Source organism: Molossus molossus, unplaced genomic scaffold (assembly GCF_014108415.1).
Source record: "Molossus molossus isolate mMolMol1 unplaced genomic scaffold, mMolMol1.p scaffold_m16_p_11, whole genome shotgun sequence".
NCBI lineage: Eukaryota > Metazoa > Chordata > Mammalia > Chiroptera > Molossidae > Molossus > Molossus molossus.
The window spans coordinates 43846204-43866736 of record NW_023425346.1 but is presented as its reverse complement, the minus strand read 5'-3'; the positions used below and the strand labels follow the sequence as shown (position 1 = coordinate 43866736).

The 20533-nt window shown below is 43.0% G+C and overlaps 1 pseudogene; it reads left to right on the top strand.

The window, feature by feature from the left end:
• The first annotated feature begins 495 nt into the window (after positions 1-495).
• LOC118624984 lies at positions 496-12300 on the top strand (annotated as a pseudogene).
• The last annotated feature ends 8233 nt before the right edge of the window (positions 12301-20533 follow it).

Below are 20533 nucleotides of genomic sequence, written 5' to 3'. Positions count from 1 at the left end.
TCATTTGCTTGCAGCTGTAGAGTGGGATTCCTGTCTCCTTACTGGCTGTGTACTGGGATCACGCGGAGCTCCTAGGGCCTCCCTCAACACACAGCCCATCCATAGCACAGCTATTGCTTCTTCAAGGCCAGCAGGAGAGTCAGTCTCTCTCTCTCTCTCTCTCTCTCTCTCTCTCTCTCTCTCATCTGCTAATATGTAATCATGGGGTTGACTATCTCATCCTATTCCCCAATCCTGCCTACACTCAAGGTGAGGGGATTTTCTAGGGCATATACAGCAGTAGGCAGAAATCTTGGAGGCCATCTTAGAATCGCGCCTCCCACACCACTTACCCAGTTTTTGTTAATCTATGTATACATATGAAAGCACTTTGAAAAATATGATGCACCATAAAAGGCAAGATATTAGTAAGACACAGTACCAGGTGGCTTAAGGATTACTCCCTCAGTTTTTCCTCCATGAACATGAACTATGCTCAAAAACTACCTAACAGGAATGGCGGCTGAATTCAGACCAGTTATTAATGCCTGCAAGATCACCTGTGTCAGTGGAGATGTTCAGGTTTCACTTAGGATGTATCAAGGAGCAGATGCTGGATGTTAGAGAATAAAAGGAAAGTGTCTTCCATCACCCCTCACTAGCCCTAGATAGAAAAGTAACTCTTGTTGGCTGTGACCTTTTCAGTGTTTCTGAACTAAGTGTGACCATTTGAAGATGGACGCAGGGTACAGCACTTTAGAACATTCTCCTAGTAGACAAGCTGCCTCTTTTGGCATAGAGGAGCCACGTGACAGAGACAAAGCCACCACTGACCATTGAAACCTACACTTATCCAGTCTCATAGGTGTTCTGCATCACAGAAGCAGTTACCTCCTATGACTAAGGAGAGACACGGTGCTGGAGGGGGCTAAAAGAAATTCTTCTGTGGTTTTTATGGATTTATTAAATTCAGTCTAACAGTAGCTTTGAATCTTGATAGGACTTAAGCAAGGCTGACTATTAACCAATCAGAGCTCTTGGGATTGCAAGAGGGCAAAAGAAGATTGTGGTTTCTTAAAATACTTTTTTAAAACTCAAGCTGACTCCACTTAAATTATTCTGTCTTCCAAAACATTTTGGAAACTATGCAAGAAACCAAATGCATTAAAAAGCTCAATGTACTACTATACCATATGCAGACTGTTCTTAAGGTGTCAACAAATAATCAGTTTTTTATCTATGTTTTCAAGTAATATTTCACATAAAGAAGTGTTATTTCTACTTCAAAGTTTTAAATACATGTTTCAAATAATAAAAACAATATATTATAGTACCTGAAACTCAAACCATGGTGCGTATATTTCATTCAAAAACAATTGTGATAATTGTAGCATTTTGATTGCTTGCTACTGAACAGTTTAATACTCACAATATTTTAGGGTCATTAGCAAAATATGCCCATGACTTGTAGATATCAGCCTGGAGTTGGAATTCCTGAATTTTAGTCCCCACAAAACTTGTAGTTAGTTGGGTGACATCGAACAACTTCATCTGTAGGGCCTGTGTTTCTTCTGGAAAATGAGAGATTGGATTAAATGGTTTCAAAGTTCTCTTAGGACTCTACCATTCTCACAATCTATGCGTCTGACTCCCTGGCCACTTCAATTTTAAGACCTTGTCTATCTAACACTTGCTGAATATGAAGGTAGCTCATATCTGCTCAAGGCATTGCATGGATCTCACAGAACAGATACATTAGCTGGAGTCCTGTGTCTCAGGGCAGGTTGAAAGGCCTGAAGGTCAGGACATTTTAGAACAACATGCATTTCCAAGTCAACCTTGTGGATAAGTAATGTAAAAATTTTATACTAAAAGTTTGGGATCGTTTCAGACCATATGAAATTAAAATACAGTAACTTATAGCTTACGTAAGTGTCTTGAGTACAAGGAAGGCATTGAGGCAACCCAAAAATGAATAAGAAATGGTTTTCCAAAGGACAATTAGTGCGTGTCATAAGCAATTGCTAAAAGTGAAAAAACAAAAACACTATTAGAGTGGTGACTATTTTTCTCTCTGCAATTTAATAGTCCCTACATCAGAGTGTCATGCCTTAGGGAAAAGGAGGCTTCTGGTATTGTTTTCAATACAGGTAAAGGTAAAACCAAAGAAGATTTGGGGTTTCTCGTCATTGTTACTTTGAAGGTGTGAGAGACACACAATTCCATGCTGATGGGTAAGAGAGTGAGAAATATTAGCGATGTTCAATCCCAAAGTGAATTGCTTATTGGGTGTTAATGATATTTTCTACCGAATGTGCTTGCTACAGTCTTTCCTGGTCTCCCTGATCCTTTCTCAAATGTGGGCCTTTACACATGGTTAGAAGCCTTCTTCACCACCTTTTCTGCAGTCATCCTTCATGTCCTTCAAACAAAACTCAAATGTCACTTCCCAACGTCTAGCAGAGCTCATGTTTTCAGAACAAAAAGGAGAGAACGTACAGGGACAGTCATGCTCACTCACCCTGAGCATGATCAAGTGCTCGATTCCAAAATCCGGTAAACAATTACATGAGTCATAGCAATAAAGAAAAACCAAGAAAAGTATTTATTTCCTTCGAAGCATTATGACGTTAATTTGGAATGACGATAAGCTTTTGTTTTCTTCCATTGGGAAGTTCTCCTTCATAAGTCCTACTAGAGATACAATTTTGTAACTTTTTTTGTTTGGTGGGGAGAGCGTGAAGTGAGACACACAGGTTTGGATCCTCTCTGGCTTGGTGACTTGTGCAAATCTCTGAGACTGTTGGGAACTAATACCCACCTTGAGGGATTGTCATGAGAATTGGGGTCTGGCAAGGAGCATACCTACCAGTTGGCACTAAATAGGAATTAACATGTGGAAAACAGTTGTAAGAGTGATCAGAAAAGCAACAGCAATTGTAGCACAGCTGCAGGTATAGTGTAGTGATAGAAAGGTTTAGACCTACATTTGATGATAAGTAGGACACGGACAGTATTGGATCCCCACATCCAATATTCAGCCTGGATGGCTTATCCCAAGAAGCAAATAGCAGCTGTAATGAAACTTGATCACTATGAACATGGACTCAATGTAGCTAGAGGGAGGATTCAATGTCCAGGGATTTTTGTCCTGCATAAGCAGTGGTTGCCTTTTATTCATTTCTAAAACTGGCTGAATTGGAAATAACGAATGTAGAGCAAACGGTTTGATACAGTGATTTTTTAACCTTTTTCATCTCATAGCACACAAAAACTGCTAAAATTCTGTGGTACACCAAAAAATATATTTTTTGCCCATCTGACAAAAGGAAAGGTTATGCATGCTTTTGATTCAGTCATACCAGATGGCTATTGTTGTGTTGGCTGTTGTCATTTTCCTTCCCTTGACAATCTAAGGGAAAAGAGGTCAGTGCCCCTGACTAAATAGTCAGCTATTGCATGCTTTAAAAATACGTGTGGCTGGCCCTGGCCAGTGTTTCTCAGTGGTTAGAGCATCAACCCATGAACTGGAGGGTCGTGGGTTTGATTCCTGGTCAAGGGTATGTACCTGGATTGCAGGTTTGATCCCTAGCCCCTTCAGGGCATGTGCAGGAGGCAACCAATTGATTGATGATTCCCTCTCACATCAGTGTTTCTCTCTCTCTCTCTCTCCCCCCCCCCCTCGCTCTCCTTCCTTCCCTTCCACTCTCTCTAAAAATCAATGGAAAAAATCTCCTCAGGTGAGGATTAACAACAACAACAAAAAACTTGTGGCACACCTGTTGAAAATTGTTGATTTAATAAATATATGCAAGATATGAAACCAAGTTCTGTTACATTTATTCTTTGGTGTGTAAAAGTAAAAAATCTGAATGTTCAAAAACCTGATGAACTCAAAAAGCTTTAAAATGTTCTAGTCCAGTGTAACCCAAATAAAGCTGGTCCTATATATGGCTTCTCTTAGCAAAGGATTATATCTAGAAAAAACCCAATATCAATATCCAAATTAATGAAAAAATTTAAATATTTATTTATGACATGCAAAAGAGTCCAAATTTAAATAGCATATTACAAATATTTTAAAATCTTTCTAAACTCTGTTTTTCCCGAAGAGCTGTTCATTATACACGAGAGATATTTTACCTCTTTTTCTTTTTTCAAAATCCTTAAAATTATCTTCCTAAAATCATTCTGTGTTACTTTTTATCTTTTCTACTCTTTCTCCCAGTCTCTTTATTTTATAATGTAAATCAATATGCTATTACTGTATTTATTTCTTTTTCTCCCTGTCCCTTTTCTTAGCCTTAATAAATGCCCCAACCACAAACATGGTTTTGAAGCTTAGAGAGGTGCACTGGGAAGTGGGCCATGTTTGTGAATATACATACTCACATTTTTAGTTCTGGAGTATCAGAAAATAACGGTGTCAGTTATCAATTTATTGCCTCTCATCTCCAAATTCAACCTTTTTATCTGTTCCTTAAAAGTGCCTCTGGGCCCTTTAAATATTTTTACTTTGCCAGCTGGCATGATATTAAACTTTGTTTGTAGAAGGTGCTGGAAAGACTGAAGAAGAAAATGGTTTTGCTCCCTGGTTATAGTGTGCCTGCGTGGCCAGCTTCTACCGTGTGGGTGGGTTCCCCCGCACCCGGTTCCTGCGGGACGTGTGGGAAACCCGCACCCGGGCCTTGCATGGCAGCCAGCGGTTCTCAGCACCCAGCAGTGGCATCTTCTCAATTTTATGTAGAGTGGCTCCTGGCAGACAGCTCCCCACGAACAGCTTCCGTGGCACCCAAAGGGCACGTTTCCAGCAAGCTCCAAAACGCAGACATCCAGCCAGTTCTGGTGGCACCACGGCAACTTCTTTGCTTTCGGTAACCGATCACTGACCTCTCCCATGGGTCTGAAGCTCGGCCTTGGGTGCTCAGCCACGGGGGAGTGTCTGCTTCGTATGCCTGCTGCCTCTATATTCTTCGAGTTGTTTGTACTTCTTAGCTAAGCCTCTGGTACTGTAATCCCATTGTACTTAATAATTGCTTGCATTAAATTTTACCAGTTCAAATTACTCTGTGGTTTCTCCAATAAGTCCATAAGAAGTTATAATTTTCAAATATCCAATGACTCTTGTATGTAGGCATTGTATTTCACACTGGAAATGATTCAAATGCATCGGCCCCATTCTCTAACTGACAATTTAGAAATAGGACGGAATGTACTCTGTTTTCTAAATCCAAACTACCAATTTTACAATACCAGTAGGGGAACCAAAATTCCCTGCCTTACATGACAGACCATGTAATGAATTGCTTAGAGGATTACACAAGAAAATATGTGTATCACAGAGAAAATAATTACTCAAAACTGGGGGAATACTTCAGAGAGAAAGAAAGAGGACTATCTCTGTTTTAGAAGCTCCCTAGCCCTGGCCGGTTTGGTTCAGTGGTTGGAGTGTCAGCCTGCGGTCCAGAGAGACCCGGGTTCGGTTGCTGCTAAGGGCACGTACCTCGGTTGCAATTTTTCCCCAGCCCTGGTTGGGTTGTGCGGGTGGCAACCATTCGATGTGTCCCTCCCACGTTAATGTTTCTTTCTCTGTCTCTCCCTCCCACTCTATCTGAACCAAAAATGGAAAAATGTCCTCAGGTGAGGATAAAAAAAAAATAGAAGCCCCTTAATAGGTGTGCTTGGTTTTGAAAATGAGGTCTTCTTATGGCTTCCTGGATAATTAACCAAAGAGATAGCTAACTAGTTTTGCATAGAACAGGATCAGTTAGAAGAGAGGAAGAGAGAAATCATTGAAGTGAGAGGCAGGCCCAGGAACAAGGCAGAGACTGCAGCCCAAGTAGAAATTACCTGGAGAAATTTCACCATCGTTGTCCCAAAACACCAGTAAATCTTCCACTTGCATACTTGAGTCGGTTGCTGTTTGGCACCAGGCGTCGGGGTCATCAGGCGGGGCAACATGGAAGTGATGGGCACACACAGGAAAAGTGGATACAGAACATTCCAGATAACAGATGGTAAGTACACTGTGCAGTGACGAGCCCAAGGAAAGCATTCAATAAGTATTCATTTCCTTTTTATGATTAAAGGTAGAAGATGAATTTCTGACCTTGAGGAGTTCACAAATTCATTGTGAGTTCAATGATTATAGGCACAAAATTATCAGAAAAAAGTAGGAACATACAACAGTTGTGTGGTATACATTATAGGTATAGTAGAGTCGGAGAGTCAGGGATCAGCTGAGGACAGCTTCTGAGTGAATAGGGAATTTGTTCAATTCTTATTTTCTTTAAAATAGTTTAAAATAGGAAAAGAGTACCAAGTGCATTCTAAGTGGAGGAAATGAGGAAGAAGGAGAAAAACAAACAAAAACATATTTTGCATATTTATTGAAATGTCACACCGGGTGTGAGCTTAACTGGGTAATCAAAAATGAAGTCATTTTAATTTTTTGAGCAGTGAAGTGACATATTTTCGAAAGTTGACCTGAAAATAGTTAGCAGACTAAGTCATATTAAAGAGAGAAAAATTGGAAGGGGAAAAAATCAAGGAAGGGACCAGGAGCAGTCATTCAGGCTGAGGATGAAAATCTGGACTTGGTTATCAGCAGTGAGAATGGAAGAAGAGAGGGCTTCTGGATGACTCTGAAATAAAATCATGTTCTGGGAAGACATGGCTGGCATTGAATTGACGGCAATACACGGAATAAAGACAAAAGTACAGGACAGTTGGTGACAGAAACAAATATAAGACACTTCTTTGCATTACCTTATTTTTGCTCCAGTGACTCAGTTCTGCTTGCTCATCATCTGGTGCCCCATGTGGTCATGTTCCTGGCACGTGGAGTGACAACAATCGTATTGCACCCAAGAACTGGCTCACTGAGCTGCAGCTGTTTCCCAGTCCACCCACACTGACCGCTGAGCTGTGGTGGGTACGATTTCTTTGTCCCAAAGAAAAGGTTTAACTTGAGTCAGACTCTTGATTTTTGAAGAAAGCAAACCCTTTACTTCCCAAAGGTTCTGATGCCCCAGAAAAAATAGCGTCACAAATCTTGTCTATTTCCTATGTCCATTCTTACTCCACCAGTGGGGCAAACTGGTTGTATGACCCAAGTGCTATCTTGGCCTCTCAGGAACTAAGGTGTTTTGGGTTACCATCTAGGAAGGCCAGGGAAGTCAGTTTCTGGAAAGATGGTTTCTGTACTCCCTACTCTGTGGTCCTTTCCAGTGCTGCTCCATCTCAGGCCGTGGCTGGAGATAATGATATCTTTGTCAGACTTTAAGATTATTCTAGACCATCTCTGTCCAATAAAACTATAGTGTGATACATATAACTAATCTATAATTTGTCAATAGCTACATGCCATGGTCTGTGTGCCTCAGTGGTTTGATTGCCATCCCATGGACCTAAGGGTCACAGGTTTGATTCCCATTCAAGGGCAGGTTAGATGCCAGCCCCACTGGAGGCGCATGTGGAAGGCAACCACTCGATGTGTCTCTCTCACATTGATGTTTCTCTCTCTCTCTCTCTCTCTCTCTCTCTCTCTCTCTCCACCTTCTACTCCTCCTCTCCCTCTCTTCCATTACTCTCTCTAAAAATCAATAGAAAAAATATCCTCGGTGAGGATTAACCAAAAAAAAGTTAAAGAAATAGATGAGATTAATTTTGATAACTTATTTAACTCAATATAATAAAAAAATTGTATTGACATTATCAATATAGAGTTATTAATAAGATACTTTACATTATTTTTTCTCCAGTGTTCAAAATTTGGTATGTGTTTTACATTTCTAGCACATTTCAATTTGAACCCACCAAATTCCAAGTGCTCAATAGACACATCGTGAATAGTGCAGTTGTAGACCATCTATTTATTAAAGAAAGACATAAAATTCAGCTTAAACATGAAGTTCAAATTTTCTTCTTGCAAGTTATTATCTAACTTTGAATTCTCTTATTTTCTCTTAATTTTGAAGCTTTGTCTTCCTGGTTGTGCATATCGTTATATCTGATAAAACAATTACTTGAGAATACATCATGAACATCACGGTTCTTTGACCAGATCCTCCTGCAGGACCAAGACACTCAGCCCCAACCCCAGCCTGGGAGAATGGCTGTTGATGGCTCACAGATGCCTATCTCTCTGGTATCACCCTAGGCTGTAGGGAACTGCCACTCATAAGGCTGTGCCCTCTTGAGAGTGGCCTGAAGCTAAATGACTGATGAAGAGACACAAGCTTGTACCCCATTACTGCATTTATGACAACTCCGAAGGGCTATCTCAGCTCCTGGGGGTGCTTTGGGTAAACTGAGACCACTTTTGAAATTCTACTGTGTGTCAGTGTCTCCCTCTTCCCCATCCTGCCTTCTCCACCCTCCTATAGGTGTATCTCTTGAGAACAACTTCTCCCTCTCTCCTCTCCCCTCTCCACCCTTCCTTCAAAACCCTGCTTGCATCTCAGCATCTCTGAGGTCTGTTTCCAGGGGGCCCAGTTTAAGAGAGAATATAAAGTAGTCTCTCCTCTACCCAAGCAAGATTATATGCAGTGTTTGAAGTGAGGAGAGGAAGAAGCAGGAGTCGGGCTTTGACTCATCTTTGTGTTTTGTAATTATACCTCCCCACATGTGAGCTCTCTCTGACCCTCCCTCTGTTCACTCTCATTGTCTTTCTTTTCTCATATAGAGTCTTTCCCAAAGGTCAAAGTGACAACTGAGTAAAGGGTATGATCAAAACTGATATTCATCAACAGCCCTGTGTAGAAGCATGAGAAATTCTCCCAGAACAGAAAAGGTGTCAGCTGTATGATACATTTCCTGACACTGACAGAAGAGCACCACCTTACCTTTCCTGGCTCTCCAGTGCCTACCTGCATGCATGCAGATGCAGAGCAATTGTGCAGGTTACGGTAACATCTTCTAAAGTCTTCCATTCCTTTCTTCTTCTTCACCTGGGAAGTCCCATATTTCTGGCCTTTATATTTATATCCTTATGTTGGTGTCTGTGGGTCTCTGTCTCCCCCGAACACACCTGAAAGCCTTAGACTGGTAATCTGGCCTAGCCCTTTAAAATTTTAAGGAGATGTGGAAGGGGAAATCAAGATCACTCTTGTCTTAAAACTTGGGCTTGCCTGCCACACAAAGATCTTTGACTCTCAAACACCTGAGATGATTCTCGCGGAGGACATTGGTTTTTACTATTCCTGTTTTAGCCTTCTTTGATGACTTTATAGTCTGTCTCACACACATATATACCCATACTCCCTCAGGTTAATAACAATTTATTCTGCACAGTACTTCTGATGGCTCTGTTCCAGATCTTACAAAGTCATAATCAACTGATTATTCTTATAGCTAAGACCATTATAACCTAGGTTAGTGGAAGAGGGAAAGAATTATTTGCATTTTTCCCCTTCCCCTCCCCTATATCTCAAATCCTTTAAATAGTTTGAAGTAGTCAGTTCCTAGACCTGAACTAAGAGTTAGGAGACATGATCTTCCATATGATTTGGTCTCTTACTGAAGTTTTTGTGACTGGTTTAGTATCTGGAATACTCTTCTACCTAATTAGAGTATAGGCTGCAATAACATAATGATTAAAAGTGCTTTATGTTCCTGAAACAAACCTTTCTGGACTATAAATTCAGGTTTAGAAAGCTGGATACATCTCACACAAGGTAGAGTATTTTTTTTTCCGCCAAACATTGCTGTGTCTGGTCTTGGTGGCAAAGAACTATAGAGCAGCTGGATCTTTACCCAAAGAGCCACGACAAATGTGTTTAAAGGTTATTTTTATTTTGTCTCAGACTAAAACAGGACTGTGTTGGAAACACCGAAGCCGTGGAATTCACTGTGCTTCCATGAAGAATCAGGTTTGCCACCGTGTGGTACTGTAATGGCACCAAGAGCTCAGTGATGAAGGGTTTTCAAAGAAAGGCAGGACACATTGTGGGAAACATAGGGATAAGGAGATTTTGGCATAAATAATACTTCGGGTGCTGAGACTGTGTTTGAAAATATCTAATAATTGGGTATTTCTCTTAGCTCCGTAAAAGTGAAATGAGAGCAAATCCTCATGCAGTCAATCGGGGCCCTTTGTGCCGTCAGCAAAAAGGCTTTTCTTCTTTCACTCATGAGGAGATGAGAGTTTATACGGGAGGAGGGAAGCCCTTGCTCCTTTTCCCTGTGATAGTACGAACAAGGTCATGCCTCAGTATCAGCACCGTGCCTCTAGCCTTCGGTGATCACCCAGAGAGAAACCGGGTGTGAGCTCGCGTCCCACTGTGGCCAGCTGTTCTGGAACCACATTGTAGGACAACTGATTAATGCCTGAGTAGATTGCGAGGTTCCAGAGTCCACCTTCTCCTGCTCTTTCTTTCTCCTGCCAACTGCTTCCTTCATCCGTCTTCACAAATCCCTCACTTGTGACGGTTCATCAGCATGAGCCTGGAGGAGGAGGCAGCATGGGAGGGAGAACTTGGGCACCAGAGTTTGTGTCAATTAGAGGAAAAGCCCAATCCTTCAGCTACCCCAATGGTCCAGGAAAGGCTCCCATACGACTTCTTGACTCCATCAGCTTAGCTTTGCCATTCACATCGATTATGATACTAGGTCACCAGCCAGGAGCATGGCAAATCACTTGTTCACAAAAATAGACCCAGGCTTGCTGCATGCCGCCCACCCTCCTTCCTCTTCCACCCATGTTCCAGCTTGTTCAACGTGACCTCGCTTAGCGAGTTCACGCAGTTTCATAAGCTGCAGGAATGGCACCACGGGGCTGGCTCTGACCTCAGCTTGGGCTCCTTTTTGAAGAGGACAAAGAATGCTTCATACCCTTCAGCATAACACTCAACACCAACTTTGGGCGTACTCTGGTGGATTACTGCAAGAACCTTGTGAGGAGGGTGTGATGCAGATGCTTGTGGACCTGTCCAAGTGCAGGGGTGTGGAGGCCGTCTAGGAGCTCATGTTCAGTGGTGAGATCAGCTTCACCAAGGATCGGGCAGTGCTGCACGTGGCCCTGTGGAACAGGTCTAACACACCCATGCTTGGTGAATGCAAGGATGTGATGCCAGGGGTCAACAGAGCCCTGGAGAAGGTGAAATCTTTCTGCTGGCAGTCTGAAGTGGTGACATGAAGTAGTACTCAGGCAAGCCCATCTTGGACATCATTATCATAGGCATCGGTGGCTCTGACCTGGAACCCATAATGGTAACTGAAACCCGTAAGCCTGGTTTGTCTCCAACATTGATGGGACCAACATTGCCGAACCCCTGCTACTCTGAACCCTGCGTCTTCCCTGTTCTTCATCACCTCCAAGACCTTTACCATACAAGAGACAGTCACGAATGTAGAGACCAGAAGGAGTGCTGCTTCTGTGCACCAAAGATCCTTCTGCAGTTGTGAAACACTGTGTTGCCCTGTCTACCAACATATCCAAAGTGAGGGAGTTTGGAATAGACACTTAAAACATGTTTGAGTTTTCAGATTGTGTAGGAGGATTCTACTCACTGTGGTCAGCCATTGGAGTCTCCATTGCTCCACACATAGGATTTGAAAGCTTTGAGTAGCTGCTCTCGAGCACTCACTGGATGAACCAACACTTCTGCATGGTGCTCCTGGAGAAGAACATCCCCGTCCTGCTGGCTTGGCTGTACTGCTTGGCTGCCTCCTTCCAGCACCATGTGGGAAGTACATCACCAAGTCTGGCACCCACATGGACCACCTGATGGATCCCATTGTGTAGGGGGAGCCAGGGCCCAATGGCCAGCAGGCTTTCTACCAAGCTCATCCACCAAGGCACCGAGATGATACCCTGTGACTTCTTCATTCTGGTCCAGTACCATCATCAGATGAGAGAGGGTCGGCATCACAAGATTCTCCTGGCCAACTTCGTGGCCCAGACAGGCCCTGATAAGGAGGAAGTTGACAGAGGAGGCTCAGAAGGAGCTCCAGGCTGCAGGAAAGAGTCCGGAGGACTTTAAGAAGCTGTTATCACACAAAGTCTTTGAAGGAAATTGTCCAACCAAATCTACTGTGTTCACCAATCTCACATCATTAATTCCTGGGGCCTTGATTACCATGTATGAGCACAAGATCTTCATTCAGGGCATCATCTGGGACATCAATAGCTTTGACCAATAAAGAATAAAACTGGGTAAACAACTGGCTGAGAAAATTGAGCCCGAGCTTAATGGCAGCAGCCCAGTGACCTCTGAAGGTTCTTCCACCAATGGGCTGATCAACTTCATTAAGAGGGAGCATGAAGCCAATAAACTCACGTTGGGCTGCAAAAAAAATTTCCATAATTCTGGCACATGAACCCCACAAAGAGTTTGTCTAGATCTCTAGCATTCCTAGAATTTAATCAAATGATTGCTTTGTAATTAAGTATACTATATTGGTAATTATTTTATACAGTGTATTTTAAACAAGTTGCTAGAAAAATTATCTGAGAGGAACACAGCATTGATTAGATTATGCATTCATTGAAAATTCATCAATTAGAATGTCAAAAGGAAGTAGACATGGAGTTCAACTAATTCTCACTTTACTAATCCATAAATAGATACTTCTCATAAATAGCTGGTAATCTTTCCTCGGTTCTCAGGAAAACCTAACTGAATAGCTGCAGTGAAGTCTCCTATTACTAATTCTCCATGTTATAATGAACAAAACTGCAATTCATGTTGAAAAACACCCTGAAGCAGTAGTACAGGGATTAAGTGGCCATTGTTAGGTAACAATGGCTAATATCTAATTGTTTAATAATAATAAGCTTGGCGCTTTAATGGTCACACCTGGAGATGTTCTCTCTGAGCGTTATCTAACTTGGGCCTATAGTAAGCAAGAGGTGAGCTCCATATCCTCTATTTCCTTCCTTCTTTTCTTTCTTCCTTCTTTCCTTCCTTCACTCACTCATGTAGACAGCAATATTTATTAAGCAGTTTATGTTATAGGAGCCAAGCATTGCTCCTATATTCTTGAGTTGTATGAATGAAATAAGCCCAAAATGGAGCTATATGTGGGGCAAAGAGCAATAGCAATAAAAATCATACATATACATAAGTTAATATTACAGGATATTAAGAAGTGGTAAAATCTGTAGGAAAAAAAGAAGAAGAAGCTAAAAAAAACTTGAGTTTGAGGGCGGTCAATTTTAAATGAATGATTCAGCCTCATTGAGAAATTGACATTTGAGTAAAGACTTGAGTCCATGTTGTAATGTCTTCCCTATTTCTGATCCATAAATCTTACTTTGCTGTCATTATCTTTCCTGGTGGTGTGTACTAGACATATAAGACAGTTATTTATGCATAGGCTTAAGACAACATAGACATTAGGTCAGTGTCGGTTGATTTTTTTTTTTATAATAGCATATGATTTCTCTTTTGAAACCTAAGAGGCCTGACCTTATGATATTACATGAGACATGCTACCAAAAGTTGTCTCTTCTCTTCTCCCAGTTTCTTTATTGTTTTATAATCTACTTCTTAAACAAGTTGCATAATTTTCCCATCAGTCAACCAAACTGGCTGACCTCACCACCATTAAGACATTCATTATATTATAGCATTATTAGCAATTCTCTTTTAAAATTCAAATTTCCCATGGGAATAAGACTTGAGAAAAAATATGCAATTCATGAAGGGAAAAAGCTGTGTCTGTGGCATAGACTTGCAGGTTTGTAGACAGAGGATCCAAAGTGTAGAGGGGTGGGGGGCAGGAGAATTAGGCAGCTAGAAATAAGACAAGGATGGTAAGGTCTTAAACTTGTCTTCATATACTTTGTTTAATAAACACACAGGACTATGTTTTACCCCCACAAAGAAATATGCTCTCATATAATTTTCTTGACCATCTGGTCTTCTGATCTACCTTTATTTTCTCAGGGGGATATCACATTCCATCCTTTGATGGAATGGCATACCAAGGTTGGCGTATGGTGGAGGTGGAGTAGTCTGCTTCAGCAGTGAGGAGTATTTTATCACTAAAATTCTTTAGATGTGCTGCACATGGTGATAATGAAAAGCACGTTGACTTTAGTGGGTTTTATTATTGTTTGTAAATGAGCTAAAAACCATGTACTCTCTTTAATTCCTGTTTCCAGGGAAGCCTATGCCCACCTCACACTCCCTTCGAGCTCAATGCTCTGAAAAATGTCCTTGCAGAGTTTCTACTATGTGTACACCTACATAAACACTTTCTTCCTCCCTCCACAAAAATGAGATCATACTATAGATACTAAGCAATAAATTGTGGGTGTTTTTTACATCCGTACATTTAGACCTACATCATTCATTTGCATATGTTCCATAAAGGATTTGCCTGATTCTCTCTGGATGGTTTTCAGTTTCTGGATAGTATAAGCTGAGTTTCAACACTACTTTTCTGGGTGCATCATTGTACACTTATGCAATGTGATCCTTTAGGTACATTCGAAGCGATAGAATTGCTATCCCAAAGGAGGTGCATAGTTTGACATTTGTTCCTGAACTGCCCTGCAGTGAGTTTGTAGTACTTTCCTCTGCCTGTTTCTCTGCATCCTTTCTACCATTTCTAAATCTCTGTTTTAAACCAATAAATAAAAAATGTCCCATTTTGGTATTTTATTTTGTATTTCTTAGTTTTCAAGCAATATTTAACACTGCTGTGCTTATATTTTTATAGTAATATTTTTATATATTTTATTTGCCTGGGTAAACTGCCAGTTTTTGCCCATTACACATTTTTCTAGTGTGCTGTGGAGCAAATATTCCAAAAAGAGGAAGAAAGCATACCCAGCACAATGTCACCTGTTGTATGAGACTACTTGGTGGAGAAAACATGCTAATACCACAACATGAATGTGTAGATTTATTTTAAACTTCTAGAGTTGTGTGAGGAGAGACTAGGGTGTGGCTCTGGGGAGAGAGCGGAAGAGACAGCTGCCAGGTTGCCTGTGATGAGTATCTCTCCTGCACTAGCACAGAAGTCATCTTTCTTGGGTCAAGCACTCCCCACCGTAAAACATCAGCCTGGGCGAATGCAATAGCCTCCTCCTCCCAACCCATGGTCTCACTGCCTTTCAGAGCTCGTGCCCTGCACGAGAAGCCAGCTGCCTGGGCCCCCGATATGGAGATCTGGATGGACCCAGAGGGTGACAGAAACAGACTGCTGTGACTCGGCAGAGACCATTCCTTCCACCTTCCCAAGGGCCCGACTGCTGCCATGCCACCAGAGGAAACCCACTAGCACTACACCTCTTTTTAATTTTTTTAAATTAATTTTTAGAGAGAGAGAAAAGGAGAGGGGAGGGAGAGAGAGAGAGAAACATCCATGTGAAAGTAAAACATTGATTGACGCCTCCTACATGCCCCCTACCGGGTATCGAGCCTGCAACCCAGGCATGTGCCGTGACAGGGAATTGAACCAGCAACCTTTCCGTGTACTGATGTTGCCCAACAACTGAGCCACACCAGCAGGGCATAGCCTTACACCTCTTGACTGGCAGCGGCCCCATCCTGCTGATGGCGAGTTCTCCAGGAGATCTGGGCAGGATTAGGGAAGACTGAGTTATGCGGCTTTAGGATAAGAGACATTTTTCTCTCACATGCCTGACTCATGCAAAGCTCTCCATCTGCACAGCCAAAGCTTGGTCTGCTTGGACCTGATAAAATCTACTGGCCTCCCCCTGATGACTCCCTGGGACCTGCCCCACCACAAAGGTCTTCAGGCTCCTGGTGGGAGGCAGCTGGCCTTGGCCTATCCGGGACCCTTTTTGAGTGGCCTCAGACCCAGCATTGGCATGATTCCTTGTCTCTGCATATTGGCTGTCTCTTTGTGTTGGTTTCTATGCATTAGGTAGATCTACTATGTCTCCCAGTTTTAGTAGGGTGACCTTATGTTGTAGGTGTCCTGTGGGACCCAGTAGGGCATTCTCCTTGATCACCTGAGCTGGGTGCTCCAGGAATGTCCCTTGTGTGGGTTATGTGGCCCTTCCTGTGGTAATTAAATCTTGGTTGCTGTGGGCCTGTTCGTGTGTGGGGTTGACCCTCGGGCTGCCTGAGTGTGAGGATCGACCCTACCACAGTGTACAGACTGCTGTGCAGTTACAGACCATACGAACCTGAATTCGCCTCAGCAGTGTCTGGCCTGCTAAGATCTCCCTTTGGGTACACAGCCTGTAGCCTGGGAAGCTAATTGGATTCTGCTCTGATGTTGTCTGAAGCTGTCACTGGGTGTGTTTGTTCTGTGGTCTCTTGGGAGGGACTCTGGTGTAGGTCAATGTCAGATGCTGCCTGTGACTGCCCCTGGGCAACCTGTTTGAAGCTATAAACAATCCACAGTTTGTGACCATTTCTGCCTGGGTATGCATGGGAAGGACTGAGCTGTGCACCAAGACTGGCTTCAACAAGCACCGTGCCTCGGGGGCAAGTCAGCAAAAGTCACAAGGCACGTTGAGATCAGCCTCCACCCACGTCTGCCTGCCAGCTGCCTGCTAGGCTCAGTCATTGAAAGCGCCTCTGGCAGTACTCAAGTTGCCTGAGCTATGTTCTCAGTGAGTCACCAGGTAGGGGCAAGTGATGTTCATCAGGTTGATGTAGATTCAAACTCGGTGACTGTGCCGGGTCTGAAGACCTTTGTGGTGGGGGAGGACTCAGGGAATCATCAGGGAGAGGCCAGGAGGTTTTATCAGGCCCAAACAGACCAAGATTGGCCGTATGGAAGGAAGGCTCTGCGCCGGTTGGCATGTGAGAGAAAAATGGCTTCTGATCTAGAGCCGCACAAGCCAGTCCATCCCGGATTCTGCCAGGAGCCTGAGCTCAGGGGTGGGGCTGCCAGGTTTGGGAGGGTGGGGCAAGTGGATCTCCTGGGGGTGGGGTGCCAGTCTGGTTCACAGGTCAGTATGGGGAATGGCGCCCATCCCAAAGCCATACATCTCGGTCACTGATACCCCATGAGCCTGCCCAGACCTCTACACCCGGCCCAGGCAGCAGACTTCTCAGCAGGGCATGAGCTCCACAGGGTGGGGCAACAGGAGTCCCGAGATTGGGGCTATTGCGCCCTCCCAGTCTGATGCCATAAGGAGGGAGTGCTTCGCCCAAGAAAGATGGCATCTATTGTGTGGGAAAGGGACTCAGCACAGGGATCCTGGCAGCTGCCCCTTCAGCTCCTTCCCCAGAGCACAAACTCCAGTCTCTCTTCACACGACTCTAATCCACTCTGCCTTCCCTCCACCAGAGCCCAGGGTGAGTGCTGCTAATGAGATTCTGTGTGTTGGCCCTTTAAGAGGGTACCTATGTCTCTAGCAGTCTCCTGTCTCTCCTTGGCCAACGATGTCCCTGCTGATTTTCATAGCCAGATGTTATGTGGACGCCTGTTCTCCTCTCTGGTGCTCTTAGCTGGGGGTTCCAGCATGGAATTGAAGCTCCATGCTCCTCAGAGGGAACCTTTGCAGCTAGTATGTCTCTGCGGAATCTCAGCCCCACCTGTGGTAGTTGGGCCAGCTCTTTTTGTCTCCGCCCTTCCTACCAGTCTCAATGTGGCTTCTTTTGTAACTCTTTGGTTTTAAGACTTCTGTTCAGCTGGTCTTTGGTTGGTTATTGAGGTTAATTGTTCTATATTTTAGTTATAATTCCAGTTTCGTCCTGGGGGTGTGGTAGGCAATTAGACACCCATGAGCAGAGCAAGGGCAATGGGCCAGGTACAGAAGGTCACCAGGGCAGAAAGCCCTGGATGCCTAGCAAAGGACAATTGTAGGGTGGGGCCTTGCCCCCAGGGTGATCTTTCCTCCCATAGTACATGCCTGGTCATGCAGTTTGGACCACCTGACCCTTCCGGCTTAGAGATAACATCTAAGTCTCAGTTGTATTTCAGCTCCAGGACCAGGCAAGCAATGACACGGCTGACCTCAGAACCAGCTGCACTGAATAATGACACCTGCCCTGGCACCAACCAATCAGTGGAGATCCCAGTCCTGAAAGGGCACCCTAGAAAGCTACTGGATATGCTATTGAGATCCTCCCCTGGGACATATCCTAAAATCTCCACCCTTAAAACTCTTAGGACAGAGGACTCTCTCCCTCCCGTGAGCATGTCTGCACCTTGTCCCTCCTCCTTCCCCTCCCTCTCCTCCAGGGCAGTCACCTTTACCTTCCTCACTTCTAAGCTCCAAGGGCCCTTCCTCTACCTCTATAACTTGTTTCCTAAGCCTATTTCTTCTACAAATTATTTCCTCTACTTCTGTTATTTTCAAAATAAACGTTCTCTTGTAGTTTGAGTCTTGGCTCTGAATTCTGTCCTAGCTAGACTCAAATAGAGATTGCTGAACCCAGGTCCTGTCCGACCCTGCTGGTCTAACACCCAGCACTGTTCTCGCCACCCCCACAGGAGGAGGTGAGTGTGCCTTCTACCTACTCCACTTACATCTTGGACCCTTTCTCCAATTACGATCCTGTAAGAGAGATTTTGAGTGTTATTGTTTCATAACCTGGTGTCTAAATTGTGGCAGTATCTTACTTATCTCATTGAAGATGTTAATCCAAATTTTTAATTTTTTAAAAAATGTGGCTTTATTGAGGTATAATTGACAAGTAAAACACTAAAATATCTGAAGTACAAATTGTGGTGCTTCGTGGAAGGATTTCTCTCCATCTAGTTCATTGGTTGATGGACACTGAGGACAGATTAGTAGTTACAAAATAGTTTCCATATCTTGGCAATTATACATAATGAGGCAGGGAGTGTAGATCTATGCTTGATATCCTGTTTTCATTTCCTTTGGGTATGTAACTAGAAGTATGATTGCTGAATTTTAAAAGTCAGTATCTGTTTTCAGAATCATCTCCATGATCATTTTCTCTGTTTTCCCTGAGTGTCTTTTTTGTTTTCTTTCATGTTTTAGGGTTTTGACTCTTCCTAAAGAGTCAAAAATTTTTTTTAAATAATTAAAAAAAAATTATTGTCTACTGATTTTTTGTGGGTTTTGTGGCATATATAAAAATTAAGCAAGAATGTGGAGACTCTAGTTGGCAGGGAGGGTTATTGGCTGATGGCTTTTGTTTAAGGATAAGAAGTCAGGAAGCCATGAAGCTGGAAAACTGGATTCACTCTGGTGCACTGACGCCCAGCTAGCTGCCCCGCACTCTCCAGGAATCATTTAATATTTCTTAATATTAAGTCTCCTATTTTTTTCTCTGGAATAAACGCCCATTGGCAGACTGTTGTGCATCCAGAGGTGAAGCATTCATAGATGCTTGTGGAACTAGCCCCTACTTTGTATAGCTCCATTTCTCTTTTCTGCTCTCAGTGGTCAATGTAATCTCAGTTCTGAATTGTTCTGTGCAAGGTCCTTTCTAGGTGTGTCCCAGGCAATTGTTATTTCTGTTCTGCTTTATCCACTGACGATATTCTCTCCATTGTTCACTTTCTATCCTTTTCTTCCATTTACAATAATGATAGTAGAGTTTCAGAAAGCAAAGCAATTGACGTGTAAGTTCAGTCTACCATCTTGAACTGGAAATCTCTCCAACTCTTTCATAAGGAGATCAGAATGTGTTTCAGGGTATTTTTCTCCCCTCCTCAAGTATTGTCATAATTTGACAGACAATCAAATGACACCCTAGCTACTCCCTGTTTCGCCAACTGCATCTCTAGGTACTTTGCACTTTTTTCCTCTACCCTAGTCACGCATTTCTGGATCCACAGCCTAAACCTTGCACTGAAATCTTAAACTGAAACCTGCTGCTTAATCGTATCAACTTCTTTTCCTTTCCACCCTCTCAGTTACTGCTACCACACAAGTTTTGGGCTCCTCAAGATATCTAGTAGCCCATCTAATTTCTTCCGTTTACGTCCTCCTGGATCCGGCCTCAGTTACACATCCCATCACCGTACCTATACATACCCTCCTGTCAGAACCCCAAACATGCACCGATCACTGTGCTGTAGAAGAAGGCTGCTGGGGTTCTGTCCCATCTCTAGCAGCACATAGGAGCACATAATCATGAAGATGATGATAATACTGATGTTCTGAGGATAAAATGAGATGGCATATTGTTGTAACCCAGGAGAGTCATCCTCACTCAGACATCAAGTAATTTTGAATATTAGGAGCTCTATTACCTGCGCAGGGACTGCAGCCAACCTACACAGAGGAGAACTGCAGCCCCGAGCTCAGGGGGAGGGTTGCTTATATAGGACAGGGGTTACTCAAGAGTTTAGCAGAGCAAGCAAGCTACGTGTACAGAAGCAGATATCAGCAGTTAGTAACTGCACAAGTTGTTTATTTTATATTTCTTAACATTTACTAGACCCCAGTCTTGAATGCCTCATTGTCCCATCTGGCATCTCCTGATTAGTTAAGCTCATAGTCATGGCTGATGCATACCTTCCTCTTCAAGAATTTTTGCAAAAACAACTCGGGTTCAAGGAACCCAGGAGAGGTTCCTTCTTCTAGCAGATGGAGAATTACTGGGTTATAACAATATGTCAAGTGCTTAGAAAAATATCAGGCTCAGTAGAATTGTTCAATAAACGTTAGCTAGTAGTAACAATATTATCTAATTTAAAA